At 45.1% G+C, this 9,423-nt stretch overlaps 1 protein-coding gene across 1 annotated transcript in view; it reads right to left on the bottom strand.

Moving 5' to 3' along the window:
• UBXN7 (UBX domain protein 7) overlaps nt 1-9,423 on the bottom strand; it is an 81,200-nt gene that overhangs the window by 71,347 nt on the left and 430 nt on the right. The window lies entirely within an intron of this gene.

The following is a 9,423-nucleotide window of genomic DNA, read 5'->3' as shown; positions in this document are numbered from 1 at the left end:
GATTACCTTCTATAATTGCAAAATGGTTTCTTAAAGTGCAATTCAGAGGCCGGCAGCGGCATGCGGGGAACGTTGGCTTCCTCTATCACTGGAGCAAGCAAGCCTCCTGTTCGCTTCAGCTGCCTGGCTGCCAGCCGCCATCTTGGTTGGCAGTTAATGTGCATATCTCGCTGATTAGCCAATGGGAAGGGTAGTGAAGTTATGGTTAATTACCGTGTTTCTCTATTATTAGATAGTATATATAGACTAGAAGCCCCATGGACAAAAATTTGTGCACTGGCGGGGGTGGGGGTGGGGCGCTCAGCTCAACCTGTGCCCTCTCACAGTCTGGGACCCCTTGGGAGATAACCACCTCCTGCTGGCTTAGGGACGCTCCCCTGGTGGCATATGGCACACCCAATCCCACGATGTCTGCCCCATCTCCCCCAGTCGCAGATGGCAGGCCCGGATCCCGCGCTGGGGCGGGCGGCAGCTTGGGATCGCGCTGAGGTCCCTGTGGATGTTCAGGCTCCGAAAGCGAGCCTTTTTCTTTCTTGGTTTTGTTTTTACTTCTTGAAATTGAAATGTGTTAAAAAAAATTTTTTCCTGCACCTTTTTGGGTCCCACGGGGTGCGTTGAGAGAAGCCTGGCTTTCTGAAAGCGAGTGTTTGATTTGGGGATTTGTGGTATGGCTCAGGAGCCCCCAGGGCCCATTCAGAACAGTGGGGGCAGCCACAGTGAGTGACCAAAGAAACCAGAGAAAAGTTAGGAGACAATAAATGGTTTGAATTCTAATTCCACATGTTGCAGGAGCCTAGGTGTGCCCTGGATTTTCCAGGAAGAGAGTGAGCGAGTGAGTGTCCACTGCCCCTCACACAGCCGGCCACTTGCAGTATGACTTTTGCCAGCAAGGGCGTGGACGCGGCTGCCTGGGCCTTGTTCCCGCCTTTGCAGATGCATGTGTGTGTATGTGGATGGGGGAGAGGCAATTAGGACCAGGAGGCAGGTACGTGCTCTGAGAGTCACGAGGTCAGCGAGGCCTAGGTGCACCGGACACACAGGGGCCACTGCCCAGCTGTTGGGGCCAGCAGGGAGCCACGGTGGCCACCTGCCCCCGGGGTAGCTGGGAGCCAGGGCTGCCCCGCAGAACTCTGCTTTCCCCACCCCAGGAGGTGCCGTTTGTCAAACTTGGCCGCCGTGGCAGGAGGCGCCTGCCTGCATGTTCTCACCGGGAGAATTGTTCCCTTTGCAGTCCTTGGATGTGGGCTTAGGAACCTCAACCTCACAGAATGATGGGAGGAGAGGGGGGTGCAAAGAAAAGGGGTCTGGGACCCATCAGTGTCTGTGTTTTACCTGTGAATCCCGCCAGGCCTCCCACGTTCCAGGGCAGGAGAGAGGAGGCCGCTGGTGCTCCCCATGCATTCGGGCCGCGGTGCCCAGTTACTTGCCTTTCAGTGCGAGCAGGACTCGGCCTGGCTTGAGTGCAGTCACCACATGTCTCCGGAGAGCCCCTTGGCCACCGTCTCGACGCAGAGAGCGAAGGCGCCTTCCCTGGGCCTGACAAACCCACCCAAACGTGGCCTCCCCACATTTGTGCGAAACTTCACAGGTTCGGGTGGCCCTTGCTTGCCCAGCCCACGGGCAACGTGACCCCGCGATGCAAGGCAAAGCCCAGGAGCACTTGGGGCCCGCGGGCAGGGTTTGCCAGTGTGTGGCTGTTCTACCCTCTCTTGCAATTCACTGCACTTTCCAGGTGTCTCCTCCTGGGATTTCCCTCTTATCAGGCGCTCCTGGCCCTCTGGCTTCCTTCCCTCCAGGGCCCAAAGTCAGTCCAGCTAAGGGTTTGGGGTTCTTCCTCTGGCCTCCGCCTGTGCTTGGCACTGGCGACGACCCCAGGCGGGAGCTAGGCTGGAGGCGGGTAGCCGGGCAGTATGAGCACGACCCCCGGGCAGGGAGGACGTGTGGGCGGGCCGCGCCTGCAGCTCCGCACTGGCCGGGAGAGCACAAACTGCCGGCCTTAGGCGCATTGGCTCGCACCAGTTCTGAGCACTCCGAGGGGCCTAGGACACGGCCTGGGCCTGAAGCCACCAGCCCTTGGAGGGCCCTGCGCCTGTCCGAGCCCATACACCCCTGGTCCGGGCTTCTCCTCACCGGAAATGCACTTTCTTACACTTTGGAAGGCTGGAAGGATGCTCGCACTCCTCGGGCTCTGCTGCGAGCAGGAAGGGGTGCCCAGGAGTGGGCCCCCTGTCTCTGGTGGGTGGACACGGGGGAGGGGAAGGGGATGGACACCACTTGCCTTCGCACCAGCCCCTGCCTGCCCCCGGGTCGCACACGGGAGTGGGCCCTGTGTCTCCGGTGGGCAGGTGAGGGCTCGGGCAAGGGGATGGACACCGCTTGCCTTCGCCCCAACCTCTGCCCGCCCCCGGGTCGCATTGGGACGTGTCTCCCGTGGGCGGGCGAGGGCTCGGGCAAGGCGCTCAGCAATTGCTTTGCCTGAGCCCCAGCCCCCAGGCCACACATGGGGGCCTGGATGGCAGCTTGCGCTGCCCTGTCCTGCCTGAAGTATGCAAATTAGCCGCCATCTTTGTTGGCGGTTAGCCGCCATCTTTGTTGGTGGTTAACCGCCATCTTAGTTGGCAGTTAATTTGCATATTTCGCTGATAAGCCAATGGGAAGCGTAGCATAGGTACGGTTAATTACCCTTTTGTCTTTTATTAGATAGGATGATTTCTGGTTTCCTAAACTGCCTATATATTTGAGGTATTTCCATACTCCTGATGTTGAAAGTACCATCACATTATCCTGGTTTTTCTCCATCTTGGGTTTATCTTTGCAGTCTGTGTCAGATGTTAGTGTTCCTTCAGCTTTGCATTGTGGAGCCTAATATTTTCTCACACTACACTCTCCCCTGGCAAGCTGCCATCCACTTTTAGTTTCAATTGCCATCAATATGACTGACTCCTCAATCACTACTCCTTCCAGACCCAAATACTCACTTGCTTATTAAACAGCTCCAATTTGAAGTCCCACAGCAACTAACTTAACAGTGAACTAATCATCTTCTCCCTACCCAAACTTCTACTATCCCACACCTTCATAAATGGCAGCATTATGTACTTAGATGTCCAAAACAGAATCCTAAACTTCATTCTGACTCCTCTGACTCTTCCCATATCTTTCAGAGTCTACTTTTCTGCCACTAATTTATTTCAGGGCACCAGTTTGTCTTTCCTGCACTAATCAGCAGTCTTCTGATCTCTGTACCTGCCTCTTCTCCACTATGGCAAGTAGCTCTTTCTAAAACATCCAAATCTGATCAAGCCATTCCCCTAATTAAAACTTCATGGATTGCCAAAACCGGTTTGGCTCAGTGGATAGAGTGTCAGCTTGCGGACTGAAAGGTCCCAGGTTCGATTCCGGTCAAGGGCATGTACCTGGGTTGCGGGCACATCCCCAGTGGGAGATGTGCAGGAGGCAGGCAGCTGATCGATGTTTCTCTCTCATCGATGTTTCTAACTCTCTATCTCTCTCCCTGCCGCTCTGTAAAAAATCAATAAAGTATATTTAAAAAAAAAAAAAAACTTCATGGATTAGCCCTAACCAGTTTGGCTCAGTGGATAGAGCATCAGCTTGCGGACCGAAGAGTCCAGATTCGATTTCGGTCAAGGGCACGTACCTCGGTTGCAAGCTCCACGCCCAGTCCTGGTCAGGGTATATGCAGGAGGCAACCAATCAATGTCTCTCTCTCATATCCATGTTTCTTTTCTCTCTGTCTCTTACCCTCCCTTCCACTCTCTCTAAAAATCAATGGAAAAATATCCTCAGGTTAGGATTACCAAAAAAAAAAATTTTTTTTTTAAAAATGGAACATTTAATCTCATTTAAAAAAACAACAACAACTTCATGGATTATAAACTAATAAATGAAGGTCAGATATCAGATTTATAAAATAAGGATTCCAGTCCCTAGGGTTGGGGGAGAGAATATTACATTTGGTATACACTACATAAAGTAAATCCCCACATATATTATTTCTTAGTTTTTATAAAAATGTTGCTATATAAAGAAAAAAAAGAAAAACTTCATTGATTCCCACTACACTCAGAATAAATGGAAGATTTCTTAACATGGGTTAAGGCCCCTCCTAATCTGGCACCCAATTAATCTATTCAGCTCCATTTATTGCATCTCCCACTAGCTATGCTCTACTCATTTGGAATTATCAATTCCCTAAACCTATTGTCTCTGCTTTCTTGTTTCTGTATATATGCCTGCCCCTATCTCCTCCAGGCTTTTGCACATGTCCCTCCTGCTAGGAATATCTCTCCTCTAGGTTTTATTTTATTTTTATTTATTAATTTGAGAGAGAGAGAGGTTTGTTGTTCTACTTATTTATGTATTCACTGGTTGATTCCTATATGTGCCCTGACCGGGGATCGAACCCCCAACCTTGGTGTATCGGGACAACGCTCTGACCAACTGAGCTACCTGGCCCAGCGCTCCCCTCTAGGTTTTAGCTAAGAAGTTATTTCTTCTGAGAAGCCTTTCTTGACCTCCTGCTTTTGTGAACCTTACAATTTCCCCATTGTGTTACAATACTGATGTATGTGTCTGTATTTCCGTTAATCTTTAAGCTTTTTGAGGACAAACATTCTGTCCTGCTCATGGCATTATCTGCTGGATCTGAACAATGCCTGGCACACTGCAGTCTATCACTAAATACTTAATTTATTAGTAAGATACTATTCACAACTCAACAAAAAAAAAGTTCCTCACAAAATTTCTGTTCAAACGTCATTATCACCTTTTGAAATAGTTCTTAAAATCCCAAAGAGTTTTCTTTTGACATCTAGAACACTTGCAACCACCTTCCCTGAAAGAGAACACATTTTAATACCCAATAGAAATGTATTGTAGAAAAGACTACAAATGGAAATTGGCCACAAAGCCAAATACCACACACACCAGCTCCTAATTTCTGTAACAAATATTCATTCAACAACTTTAGAGAAACATTAAATTAAGGTGTCTTTTACAACTGAGGTTCTATGCTTTCATTAAGTGCATAAATGTCTACTATGCACAAAGCTTTAGCATTCTATAGTAACAAATTCGTCTTCTCTGAGTATTTCCTCTTCCCTCACATATTGTCTACCTTCTGATTACCTATTAATTTTTACCTATTCTATAGTGTCTGTGTATCCCTTATCTCAAGAATTAATCTGATTGCCCTGGAGAGTGTGGCTTAGTTGGTTGAGTATCATCCAGTACACCAAAAGGTCTTGGGTTGAATTCCTGGTCAGGGCTCATACCCAGATTGCCACTTTGATCCTTGGTCGGGGTGCATATGGGAGGCAACCAATCTCACATCAATGTTTCTCTCTCTCTCTCTCTCCCCCCCGCTTCCTCTCTCTCTAAAGTCATATATATAAGATACACACACACACACACACACACACACACACTAGAAATTCGTGCAAGGGCTTGGCCCTTGCAGCCCTGGCTTCATCTGGAAGGTCGTTCGGCTGTCCAGTCTAATTAGTATATTATGCTTTTATTATTAAAGATACATAGCCTCAGGTGAGAGGGAGGGGAAAATTATTTTGATTACACCTGTGTATTTTGTATATGTATGGCTGGATGCCAGCCCAAGTTGGTATTAATGGGTAATGCCACAGTTCAAAAAATTTTTTTAAAAGAGTACCTTTGGCGTTACCTTCGGACCCAGCAGCACATTTTTTCCTCATATTTTGGGAACTGATATGATCTCTGTAAAAAATTGATAAAATATATATTTTTTAAAAAAATCAGAATTCTAAATTATGTATACTATGTCCCACAATGTAAAAATAAAAATAATAAAAGTCTGTAAACAAAATTTGGAAAATAAAATGTAAAATAAATATTGTTGTGAGAGTGGACTTGTTTTTCCTTTTTCAAAAGTATTTCATGTTGTGATATCTTTTTTAAATATATTTTATTGATTTTTTACAGAGAGGAAGGGAAAAGGATAGAGAGTTAGAAACACTGATGAGAGAGAAACATCGATCAGCTGCCTCCTGCACACACTCTAATGGGGATGTGCCCGCAACCAAGGTACATGCCCGTGACCGGAACCAAACCTGGGACCCTTGACACTGCAGGCTGACGCTCTATCCACTGAGCCAAACCGGTTAGGGCTGATATGACTTTTTTAAAAATATGACTTTCGATTTTCTTTTAATTAAGTTTATTGGAGTGACATTGGTTAATAAAATCATATAGGCTTCAAGTGTACATTTCTATGATACATGATCTGCACATTGCATTGTCAGCAGTCATTCAAGGCCATGTATGAGGAATACCAAGTTATAAAATGTTGTAGACTATAAAGCAACATGACTTCTTTTTTACGTAACTTCAATGTGATTAATTAAAAGATCATCATTTCCCTTGGCTACTTGCTTATCAAAGAGTTTGGTCACTGCCCTTGCAAGTTGCTCAGTGGTTAGAGTAGACTGAAAGATCCTTAGACTGAAGGGTCTCAGGTTCCATTCCTGGTCAAGGCCCATATCTCGGCTGCGCATGCAGGAGGCAACCAATCCATTGTTTCTCTCTTATCGATGTTTCTCTCTCTGTCTCTCCCCATCCCTTCTACTCTCTCTAAAAATCAATGGAAAAAATATCCTCAGGTGAGTATTAAACAACAAAAAGAGTTTGATAATAAGGAAATGTAATGTTAACTAAAAGTTTCAGAATTCTACTAAAAAAAAAAAAACAAACAAAAAACAAATACAAAAAAATCAGCAGAAACCAGTTTGGCTCAGTAAATCAATATTTAAAAATAGCAGTACATTTTTTAGTATGGAAGAAAATGTCTTTTATCCTTATATTTTAAAGCTCAATGCATGCTATATTGGGAATTGTGGGGAGGGAGCTGACCTTTTTTTCTGGTCAATCTAAATAAGCAGGAAGAGAAAAGCAAAGACTGACGAAGCATTATAAGACAGTACTTTAAGCTTTATATTTTTAATGTGAAAAATCAGAAAAGATATATGTGTCAGAAATTTTTGCTGAAGACAAATATTTATAACAAATGCTTTATGTTTTAGTTATGTAAAACAAATTTAAATTGTTATTGATGTTGGTTTAATAAAGGCAAAGCTATTCTTCAGATATTCATGATTTTTAAAATATATATTTTTTTAGATTTTTTAGAGAGGAAGGGAGAGGGACAGAGAGTTAGAAACATCGATGAGAGAGAGACATCCATCAGCTGCCTCCTGCACACACTCTAATGGGGATGTGCCCGCAACCAAGGTACATGCCCTTGACTGGAATAGAACCTAGGACCATTCAGTTCGCAAGCAGACACTCTATCCATTGAGCCAAACCGGTTAGGGCTTGTGATATCTTTAATAATTTTTTAAATCATAGTCATTACTTCATACTCACATATCATACAGAGCGGTATGTTCTATTTAGTGAGAAATAAGACTTAAAACTCTTTCAACTTTCTATTCTATTTCTAAATGCTACAGAAAAGGTAAGACTCACTTTTTTTAAATGTATTGGTTTTACCAGAATGCTGAGCTTCCAGATAAGTAAAATCTTTTTGAAATCAGAGCATAAGGTCTTAAGGTCAGTTTAATTCATCCAGCAATGAATAAATATCAAATATTCTTTTACCATAAATACTACAGTTTAAAAATATGTGGTCAGAACCCCAAATTTTATTAAGATACATGAAAAAGACTAATGGAGTCAATCATGTTTCTAATAGTTCATCACTATTTGTAAAAAATAAAAAAGTTTTAAAATCCTCAAAACTTAATAGAAATTCATAATACATTAAGAACAATCTAAGGTATTTTCCCTTTTGCCTTCTGTACCATAGTCTACTGAAGGTCTCCAACTTGATTCAGAAATAGAAAAGCTTGTGACCCCCCCCCAAAAAAAAAAATAAAGAAAAGCTTGTGACCAAGAAATAAGTCATGTAGATAGCAGACAGAAAAACAGAATTAAAGCAATTAAGTGAGTCACTGCATCTCACCACACTCTAGGTTTTGTCTATATCTAACAAGAATGTTGCATTAGAAGAAATAATGTGAGGTTAAAACAATCTGAGTTCCTTAAGGGGTGGTAGGATGGCATAAAAACTGAAATTAAACAGGTAGCATATTAAACCATCTCTAAAAAACCTGAATAAAAGATTAATAATCTGCAATATCTGATTCACTACAAAGGTTTTTCTATATATAAACACAATCAACAATTTGTATTAACTTACATACTCAATAATTTTCACAATAACAATGATCTGCTTAACCATTGGGAAATCCATTACATCTTTAATCACAAAAGTTTTTAAATATTAAGAAAAGGTATCCCACTCTTCATCCCAGTTTAATTACAAATTTTACTTTGCCAACTCTGGCGTGATGTTTCCTACCCACAGGATAATGCACCAAACACCTAGCTACTATTCCAGAGCAACAAAATAAAACCAGCTTTAATTGTAAAACAGCAACTTGCATGCAACCTGCAGGACTTAACACAACGTAAAATCTTACTTCACCAGGCCTTGCACCTCTCAAACACTCCGTACGTTAACAGCGGAGCCGTTCTCTGCCTCTAAGAAATGATCAGATAAAGGGCAGATCTCCTAAGTGAAGAAGAACGAATATTCTGACCTCCTTCCAAAACGACCAACTCGAACGGCAAAATTACACTCGCCGCACGAGGAACGCTTCCCTCAAATCACTTCACGGAGAACTTCATCATGTGCTCCGCCCTCTAATAACTCATGCAAAAAAAAGTTCAGCACCATCAGAGACACAAGCCCTCGAGAATGCACAGAATGGCCGAGGGCCTTTCCTCCGGGCGGTGAGAGGCTCGGCGTGTGCCCTTCGCCAGGGCCCAGAGGAAAAGAAAAGCCGAGACTGTGGGGGATGGATGACTGACATCCAGAAACTGATTTTCCCTCGAAGAAGTTTCTGCCGCCATCCCTATTTTATCAGCAGGAGGCCCCGGCGCCATGGTCTCGGTCTCGGTTTCATTATGGGGAGGTGGGAAACGCCACCCCGGATTCCTCCGGGCCTTCCCTATTAAGTTGGGGGGAGGGGGTCCCCCTCATTCTTCTCTGAAAACCTCAGTCTTGAAGGCACTCCTCAGCCCCCCTCCCTCTCGGGCGGCCTATCCCGCGGGATCGGGGAAGGCGCCGCCGACACCACCGGCGTCGCCGTTAAGACGGGAGGCCCCAAACACTCCAGGGCCACGAGCGATGGTTCCGAGGGGCCCCGAGAAGGGCAGGGCAGGCCAGGGACAGGGGGAGAAGGACCTGGCCGAGGCAGGAAGGCAAGAGGTAAGGGGATGCACTGCACCCCATGGATGCACAGAAACGAGAGGATGAAGAAGGAGGAGGGCGGTGGCCCGGGCGCGGCCCCCCACCTCCACCGCCCC

Source organism: Myotis davidii, unplaced genomic scaffold (genome assembly GCF_000327345.1).
Source record: "Myotis davidii unplaced genomic scaffold, ASM32734v1 scaffold571, whole genome shotgun sequence".
NCBI lineage: Eukaryota > Metazoa > Chordata > Mammalia > Chiroptera > Vespertilionidae > Myotis > Myotis davidii.
This window is presented reverse-complemented; position numbering and strand designations above follow the sequence as displayed.